We start from the raw sequence: 9,313 nt of genomic DNA, 5'->3' as shown, positions 1-9,313 counted from the left end.
TGCAGGCCCTTCTTTGATTTCGTCAGAAGAGATGATCTTCTTGGACCAATAACGTTATTGGTGACGTAGTCGTGTCACCGAAATTTGACTCATCTTTACAAGGAACTCAACTCGTGGGAATCGAGTTTAAACTGATCTTATCAAAAAAATTTTATCAGTTGATTTCTTGTTTAACTAACCCTTTTTGGTCTATTTCGTTCCGTTTTGTATAAAATGTAGAGTTTGTATAAAATGTAGTTAAAAGATTATAAAAGTACATACAGATGATAAAGTTCACAATATAGAGATTATAAAAGTTCACAATATAGCAGTGGCGTGCCGTGACATTTGATGACAGGGAAAGCTGTGTTTCTGTAAGAAGCCGACTTCGAGGGGCAATCAGTTAATTGCGCGTCAGTGATGGTCTAGGGCAGTGGTTCTTAACCTTTTTATACTCGCCGCCCACCAAATATTTCATAATTGTTTTGTGACCCCCATTTTTTAATAATAATTTATATTTGATAATTTGATAATTTATCTATAATAAATTGATTTTTTATTATTGCTTTATTTTTTATATAATAAATGTAAATCATAACTTTATTATTTCATTATCTATTTAAATAACATTCAAACTTCACAATTAACCTCTTAACAGTGGAACAGTCAGCCGTAGCACTTTCACTTAGTTGTGGAGCTAAAGCGTGGGAAATTTTTTAAGAATTTTCCCACGCGTTTTTCTCGTTTCCGTTTAGGAAAAAAAATTTTTAAACAGTTACGTCTTGTAAAGAAAAAATCGTTCTTTATTGTCACATAATTTTTTTATATATGAATTTTTTTCGCGATAATTTTTTGCTAAAAATTTTTTTTTCAAATTTATATTAAATTCTTTTTTGATTTTTTATCCGATACGATTTTTTCAAAACTTTTGAATTTATTTTCAATTTTATAAAATTTTTTAAAGTTTTAGGCATTTAAGTAATGACGATTTTTTCCAACCTGCGAATCAAATTCAAGAAAATGTAATTGACAGTTAACGAATTTCATCCACAACAATAGAAGACGTAAAGGTTGTTATGACTACAACTGGCGGCCTTTCCCCCCAGACTGAAATGTGGGTGAAGGTCGTCTCGTGTTCTACTTTCTGTAGAAGTGACGTAATCATTGTAAATAAAAGAAAATTTCAGTATATCTTTTATTTAAAATTTTAAAATTCCTTGTTCAAATTTACGCCGAAATATTAAAGCGAATTAAAATATTAGCATTTTGTAAATAAACTTACTTGACATATAATAAATTTAAATAAATTAATCTTTAAGAAACAACAAAACAATAAAAAAATGTAGAAATATTTTTATATTCATCTTCACATTTATAACATATGTTATCGTCATTGACCGATATTTAATTTTAAAAACAATTTTCATCATTGGCATGCATCAGAAATGAAAGCATAACTTCCCTAAAACACTTCACTGAGTGGGTTCGCTTCACTCTGAAAAAGCTGACAGTTTTATCTCAGAAATCCAATGTGTGACCTACTTTCTCGAACATAGTAAAACAAACTAAGTTACAGTACAACAATACACATAAACACAAATAAATTAGTAGCCCAATAATACATACTTTCATGTAAATCCATATGTTATATCCAAAAGTCAGTTTTCCCAAATTGTCGAAAAATAAATTATTTTCAACTTTTCTTTCTGAATTTAGAAGTAATTCACAGTAAACTTTATGCCTTAAAATATCCATTGCAATCAACGCAAAATGTATGAATCCACGTAATAAAAAATTATCGCAGTGAACTTCGAATAAACGAGAAACACAGAATTATCGAACCGCACTTTACGAAATCTGGCGCGAACTGTCGTATACAATAAACAAAACGAAAATGCTCTTGTCCAATGTCATCACGTGACAAAAAGTTTCTAAATAAACGCTAAAAGTTTTAAAGAATTCTTTCACAAAAACCGATGAATTTAATTAATACACAATAACTAAATCTGCTTAATAAAGGTTAATAATTTTCCATTATAATTATGCAAATTAGATATAAAAAAGATCATCGCGCAAATTCTCCCGCGAACCATGGATGACTCTTACGTCATCTGGATTGAAGTTTCCTGCAAAATACTGAAAATTTTTATATAATTATTTTACTAATCCAGCCAAATTTAAATAATATAAAATGTCTAGATCTGTTTAATAAAGATTAGTAATGTACTATCATTAATATGGAAATTAGATATGACAAAGATCACTGTGGAAAAATTCCCGCCAAGATAAAAATAGCTTTCGGTCACGTGATCACCAAGAAATACGCCTTAAATTTAATGTTTGTGTACAAATTAATATATTTTAACTAATGTCATCGTTTAAAATTTGATGTTTCTGTAAAAATTAGTAAATTGTAACAAATTTCATCAAAGACAACAGAATAATTTTCAGCTTATAAAAACTCTACAATAAATGATTATTTCTTCGAAAGACGTCGATATGCACGAATAAATAATAAATATACAATAATGCTTTTATCCATTTTAAGTGGATATTGTAAACATTAAGCTATTTAATTTGTTTGGCTTTTATAATTTAGTTTCCGAATATTTTACTGTGAAATTCCATTTAGTAAACAGAAACAAAGACAAGCTATTAGTTATAAACAGGACAATAGAATAATTTTTACGTAAATTGAGTGAAAATACAGAAAAAAACGAATTATATCAAAGATGGGGACAAACAAGCTTACATCCCCAGAACAGAGCTTATAATTTGTTGTCAATTTCAGCCTGTTCCTACTTCGACTGTTTTTTGTTGGTAAAAAGTTAATGTTTTAAGATGTTCTTAGTGAAGAAACATAAAAGTATCGAAATATAATATTCACACACACAAAAATATTCATGTATGTTGACATTAGAAATTTAAAATCAATTATAGAATGTCCTGGATAGAGATATCGTGTGATTGTTTCTTCTGTCTTATTTTGTTTTTCTACGTGAAAATAAGATATCTTTTATAACTATTGATAATATAAACATTTTGTTTCTTTATATATTACTTCAATTACAGCTGCAAACTTTAACACATGGAGCATGTGAGAAAGTATTATTGTATAGATTATTATATTTTTATGAATACAACTGAGACTCGTGACAATATATATTAACCTACTTTAAGTGTCAATATTTTATTTAGAATCATTTTAAACGTTATTATTACATCAAATTATGAAATGGAATGTTCCAAGTATAGGATTAAGAGGGAGGAGAAAGAAGCCATGCGTGGGGAAAAAATGAGTTTTTATCTAAATTATAATAAAATTTACTTATATTTACGAGAAATATCGATAATTTTCTTCTGGAGAAATGTATCTTGATAAAATTAATTATCTATATGAATGAAACTTTCAATAATACATTAGTTACAATGGCTGACATTCCTTTCTTACCCTTTCTGTAGTATGTCTTGTGTATTAAACATAGTTTCCTAGATTATAGCATAATAATGTGTATAAAAACGGAAAATTCTGTTAATTTGTAAACGCAGATAACTATCACATAACAAGCATACTGTAACCTCTGTATATTTAAAGTCAGGTATTCGCGATTGAATGTTTCTAAATAAGCCTGTTTAATCCGTAATTTATTTGACAGAAAGAAATTGTTTATGGCCGTATTTCATTTATATAATGTTTTTCTCGTGATATTATTTCTAATATCGGAAAACATTTCTAATATGGACATACATCAATATTTTTAATTCTGAATATTATATTTCGATACTTTTATCTTTATTCACTAACAACAAAGTACTTTTATTTTAAAAAAATAAGTGTTTACCAACAGAAAACAGTCAAAGTAGGAACAGGCTGAAATTGACAACAAATTATAAGCTCTGTTCTGGGGATGTAAGCTTGTTTGTCCCCATCTTTGATATAATTCGTTTTTTTCTGTATTTTCACTCAATTTACGTAAAAATTATTCTATTGTCCTGTTTATAATTAATAGCTTGTCTTTGTTTCTGTTTACTAAATGGAATTTCACAGTAAAATATTCGGAAACTAAATTATAAAAGCCAAACAAATTAAATAGCTTAATGTTTACAATATCCACTTAAAATGGATAAAAGCATTATTGTATATTTATTATTTATTCGTGCATATCGACGTCTTTCGAAGAAATAATCATTTATTGTAGAGTTTTTATAAGCTGAAAATTATTCTGTTGTCTTTGATGAAATTTGTTACAATTTACTAATTTTTACAGAAACATCAAATTTTAAACGATGACATTAGTTAAAATATATTAATTTGTACACAAACATTAAATTTAAGGCGTATTTCTTGGTGATCACGTGACCGAAAGCTATTTTTATCTTGGCGGGAATTTTTCCACAGTGATCTTTGTCATATCTAATTTCCATATTAATGATAGTACATTACTAATCTTTATTAAACAGATCTAGACATTTTATATTATTTAAATTTGGCTGGATTAGTAAAATAATTATATAAAAATTTTCAGTATTTTGCAGGAAACTTCAATCCAGATGACGTAAGAGTCATCCATGGTTCGCGGGAGAATTTGCGCGATGATCTTTTTTATATCTAATTTGCATAATTATAATGGAAAATTATTAACCTTTATTAAGCAGATTTAGTTATTGTGTATTAATTAAATTCATCGGTTTTTGTGAAAGAATTCTTTAAAACTTTTAGCGTTTATTTAGAAACTTTTTGTCACGTGATGACATTGGACAAGAGCATTTTCGTTTTGTTTATTGTATACGACAGTTCGCGCCAGATTTCGTAAAGTGCGGTTCGATAATTCTGTGTTTCTCGTTTATTCGAAGTTCACTGCGATAATTTTTTATTACGTGGATTCATACATTTTGCGTTGATTGCAATGGATATTTTAAGGCATAAAGTTTACTGTGAATTACTTCTAAATTCAGAAAGAAAAGTTGAAAATAATTTATTTTTCGACAATTTGGGAGAACTGATCTTTGTTTGGATGTAAATGAAGGCATGTAAATTTATTTGTGCATATAATTATCTAGTTCTAATTTCGAAACATTTATGGCATTTAGTGTTTATAAGCGTGTTATTTAGACATGTCTACTAATTTAGTGCTAAAACGTAGAACTACGTCAAAGAAGAATACAAACTTTAATTAGCAAGTAGTATCTTTATTAGAAAACTTATTTGTTGGTAGATTTTTTTACATTTAAAGTGTAATTAGATGAAACTAAATGGATGTGAACATAGAAAGTTGAATATGGCAAGAGTAATAGATAAAACTATTATTACATATTACTCGATCAGAAAAATTTACACTTGAAGAATTTTGTTTTGATAATTATTGGCTAGGGTTTATGTCGAAAATATTTTTCAGTTATATTTGTAATTACAGTTAATTCGAATAGTAATGGCGCTTAAATATTTATAGAATTAATTGAAGTTTTCGAGTTTTGTTTTGAGGAAACTGAGGAAGGCAAGAGTATCCACAGTTGTATAATGAACTGAATTTAAGTAAATTAGGTGACTTTGTATGTTTCGATGTAGTTTTTTATAATATTACGATATACGAACTTTCGATTTTGTAAATTGTATTATACTAAAAAATAAAGTTTTTCGTTATTCTCCTACTTAATGATGTATTTATAATGTTTCTGAACTAAATAATACTTATTAAATTGAAATCCGAGCTTTACAAAGTACTATGAATATTAGAGAAGACCGTTTTACTATAAACTACTACGCTTTTACTACAGCTTACTCCAATGTTGATTCTACGAAAAGTAGGTCAGACAAGGACCGTTAGACTAATGACGTAGGCTGTTTACTTTTTCCGGTCGCATCGGTGCACTCCCGATAGCGTCATTTACAGAAGTCACACCTACTTTTTTCTGACGCGAGCCAATTAGGAATATTAATTTTTTTAACCAATCAGATGACGGCGGGAGATTTAAATTCGATTTATGTCGATAGATGGCCGTCTAAAATTTCATATTTATTTTAATTTTCTTTCTTTTATTGTAAATTCTCGAGAACTAAAGGATATTCCAAAACAAAGTTGGAGAACCCAACTACTCGTGAAAATTCTACGACTTCACGAAATGGTCCAGGTATTTTATAAGAATTTTTGAACGGCTATTTCCGTCCTTCACCACTGCCACTCGATCGCCTTGGACGGCTATTTCCGTCCTTCACTGTTAAGAGGTTAAACATAAAAACTCACTAATTTTAAACAGAAAATAAAATAAGAAACATGTCGATAAATCGATCCAATGCCGATGCTAAAACTAAACTAAAACTAAAACGCACACTTGTCGTAAGGATTTTGCATATCTTTTGCCAAAATATTTAAATTTTCAAAGCCTAATATTTTTCCTAATTATTTTTAAAATTCCAAGCATTAATAGTTTCTTAAAATTGCTTTGGAATAAAAGAAGTAAATACTGCGGTGTAAGTAGCATATTTACATTTATTTCTTCTGTACTAACAAAGTTGTATGTAGAAAGAAATACAAAATAAATAAATAAAAACTAAATAGGAAAACTTTATCTTTCTTATTTCACTTTTCAATACGATATTCGGATTATACATCAATTTTCTTTTTATTATATTCTGAAGGAAATTTTGCATAATTTGGTGGCCCCCGGCAAACTTCTTATGGACCCCCAGGGGCTGCGGCCCCCTGTTAAGAATCACTGGTCTAGGGTTTGTTCGTAGTGGCCGGATGGCCGAGCGGTCAAGGTTAGCAGCCTGCCGCCCTGGGGGACCCGGGATCGAATCCGTACGGGTCGAAAAATCCCCAGGAATTTTTCGGGGGCTGGTCCGTCTGGATATGTCGGTTCCTGTCCCTCACCACCCGGCCGCCCCATTGTGGGCCTGGCCGAACCCATAATGGGCTTGCTATAAGAGGCCCTCTTAGTGCCCACTGGGCGGAAAGAGTTACAAAAAAAAAAAAAAAAAAAAAAAAGGGTCCATTCGTATTCATTTGTTCGATAAGCCAGTAAAAACTGTAAACTTCTCTAAATGTATTTTTAATATCACAATTACATTCTGAATCGCTAGCCACGATATAAGGGCTAAAATTATGAATAAATTATAAAAACATACTCGGTGAAATAAAATGTGCGGTGGATATACATACCTGGTATAATGTATTGTTCGATTGTATTAATATACTTTTAAAGAAAATTATAATTAAAATATAGCTTTGTAAAGAAACGTACATAAAAATAACATAAAATAGTCTTTACTTTTTAAATCTTAAAACAATCCACTTAGTCAAATATCTTGATACGAGTAGCTAATGGATGGAACTAGTGACGGTCCAGGTAGGTGTGTAGTGAGTGTGTGCGTGCCAAATCCCGAGGGTGCCGATACCGGTCGATGTCAAATGCCTCTTTTGTCGCATCACCAGTATATCTCAAAGGACGCCACAGGGCTGTTGTAAATTTTAAACGTTTCTCACCGTAGCTGTAAAAATCTATGTTAAACTTAATAATCATTCGTTTTCTAACTAATTCGTTTTAATACCAGGTGTACACGGAAATCAGTTTCCCACTGTACTGAGCGAGTGATTGGTTCTGTTACGCTTTTGTTGAAGTAAAATTTTGGCTCTTTCAACAAGGTTTTATTTATGTCCCCATTCCCTAATCTCTTAATTATTTAGTCCCTTCTTAAGTAGAAATAAGTCGAAACCAGTTACTTTGTACCTGAATATCTGTAGTCTTGGGAAAACAGTGCAAAGACAAATTTTTATGACAACGGATATATAAATCATAAATTTAAGGAAAATAAATTCTAGAGCTTTTTTTTGTACCATTGTATGTACTGTACGTCTCATTCATTAAATTTGGTTGTAAATGATGCTGCCAAAGTAACAGTTAATTTTTAACACTGTACTAGAATTGTACACGTTTTTTCTGCATCCCCTTACAGATGGGACATACTAAATCGTAATATCACCGGTTTAACATTGAAATCCGCAAGTAATATAAGATGAGAGAGCGGAATAAACGCGGAATAAATATATCAAATATTTTAATGGAGTTTTTTTAAACTCCTGTCAACTATACAGAACTATCATAAAAACGTGCCAGTAAACTCCTATCGGTTGGGTTGTTATAAACCTAGTCTAGGGTGGGCAACCTTTTTTATAACATGGGCCAGAATAAATTTTACGTTTTTTTCCGCGCCGTAGTAGTTAATTGACGCCTTCTTGTGACTCGTAATTTTTTTAGTCTGCAAATACGAAATAAATAAATAAAAAGTTAATTACTACATTTATGTAGTATTTAACTTTTCATTGAATAGCTCTTATCGTTTTCGAAAATTACAAAGAATTGAAAAATAACTATTAATTAGTTATTTTTCCAATTTAATAATCTATTAAAGATCTCGCGGGCCGGATAGAAACTTTTCGCCAGCCGTAGCTGGCCTGCGGGTTGCCCGCCGTTGATCTAGTCTCCTCGTTATTCATATAATCGGGCGAGGGTGGCCGAATATCTAGCAGGCAGCTAACAGCCCACAACCGCTCCGGGATATAAAGTCGCGTACTCTTTACGCGTGTGTCGCTTCTACCAGCTAAACCGTGACGTTTGTGCTATGTAAAGCGGATGCGCCAATGCCTATAATCTGGCTGCTTGGAAGTTGGCAGGCAGGCGGATAACAGCCCACAACCGCTCCGGGATATAAAGCTGTACTCTTTACGAGTGTGTCGCTTCTACCAGCTAAACCGGGTGAGGTTGGTGCACTGTAAACCGCATGTGCTAATGCCTATATAATCTGGCTGATTGGAGACTGACCCGGTTTCGACATTCCTTCCGCCACCGAATTATTCGAATATACAATAGCAATCTTATCGTTTTTTTCACATGTAGTATAGAAATTTGTAAAAGATACATAATGCAGTTATAATAAAATATTAATTTTAATTAATTCAAAGTACGTTAAAATATGAAAATTTATATTTTATTAAATTCAAGGGAAAATCATTGGAAGGTGGAATCGGCGCTTCCATCGCTTCCAATGACGGCACGCCACTGCAATATAGAGATTATAAAAGTTCACAATATAGAGATCCCGATCTCCACAAATATATACAAAACCAGAGCTAGAAATTTAAATCTAATTGGTTGCATTGGTATAAAATGTGTTAATATTACGTATAAATTGACGAATAGGATGGTTCTACATTTTTTTACAGGAGAGTTTTATACTCGATGTATTACTTCAATAGCAATAACTTTTAGAAAGTAAAATGACCTATATTGGAATATAATTATTTATATCTTTGTGAAATAAGTCGATTATTGATTC

Source organism: Centruroides vittatus, unplaced genomic scaffold (assembly GCF_030686945.1).
Source record: "Centruroides vittatus isolate TY-2023 unplaced genomic scaffold, ASM3068694v2 contig_663, whole genome shotgun sequence".
Classification (NCBI taxonomy): Eukaryota; Metazoa; Arthropoda; class Arachnida; order Scorpiones; family Buthidae; genus Centruroides; species Centruroides vittatus.
The sequence above is the reverse complement of the archived record's forward strand: the minus strand, read 5'-3'. Positions refer to the sequence as shown.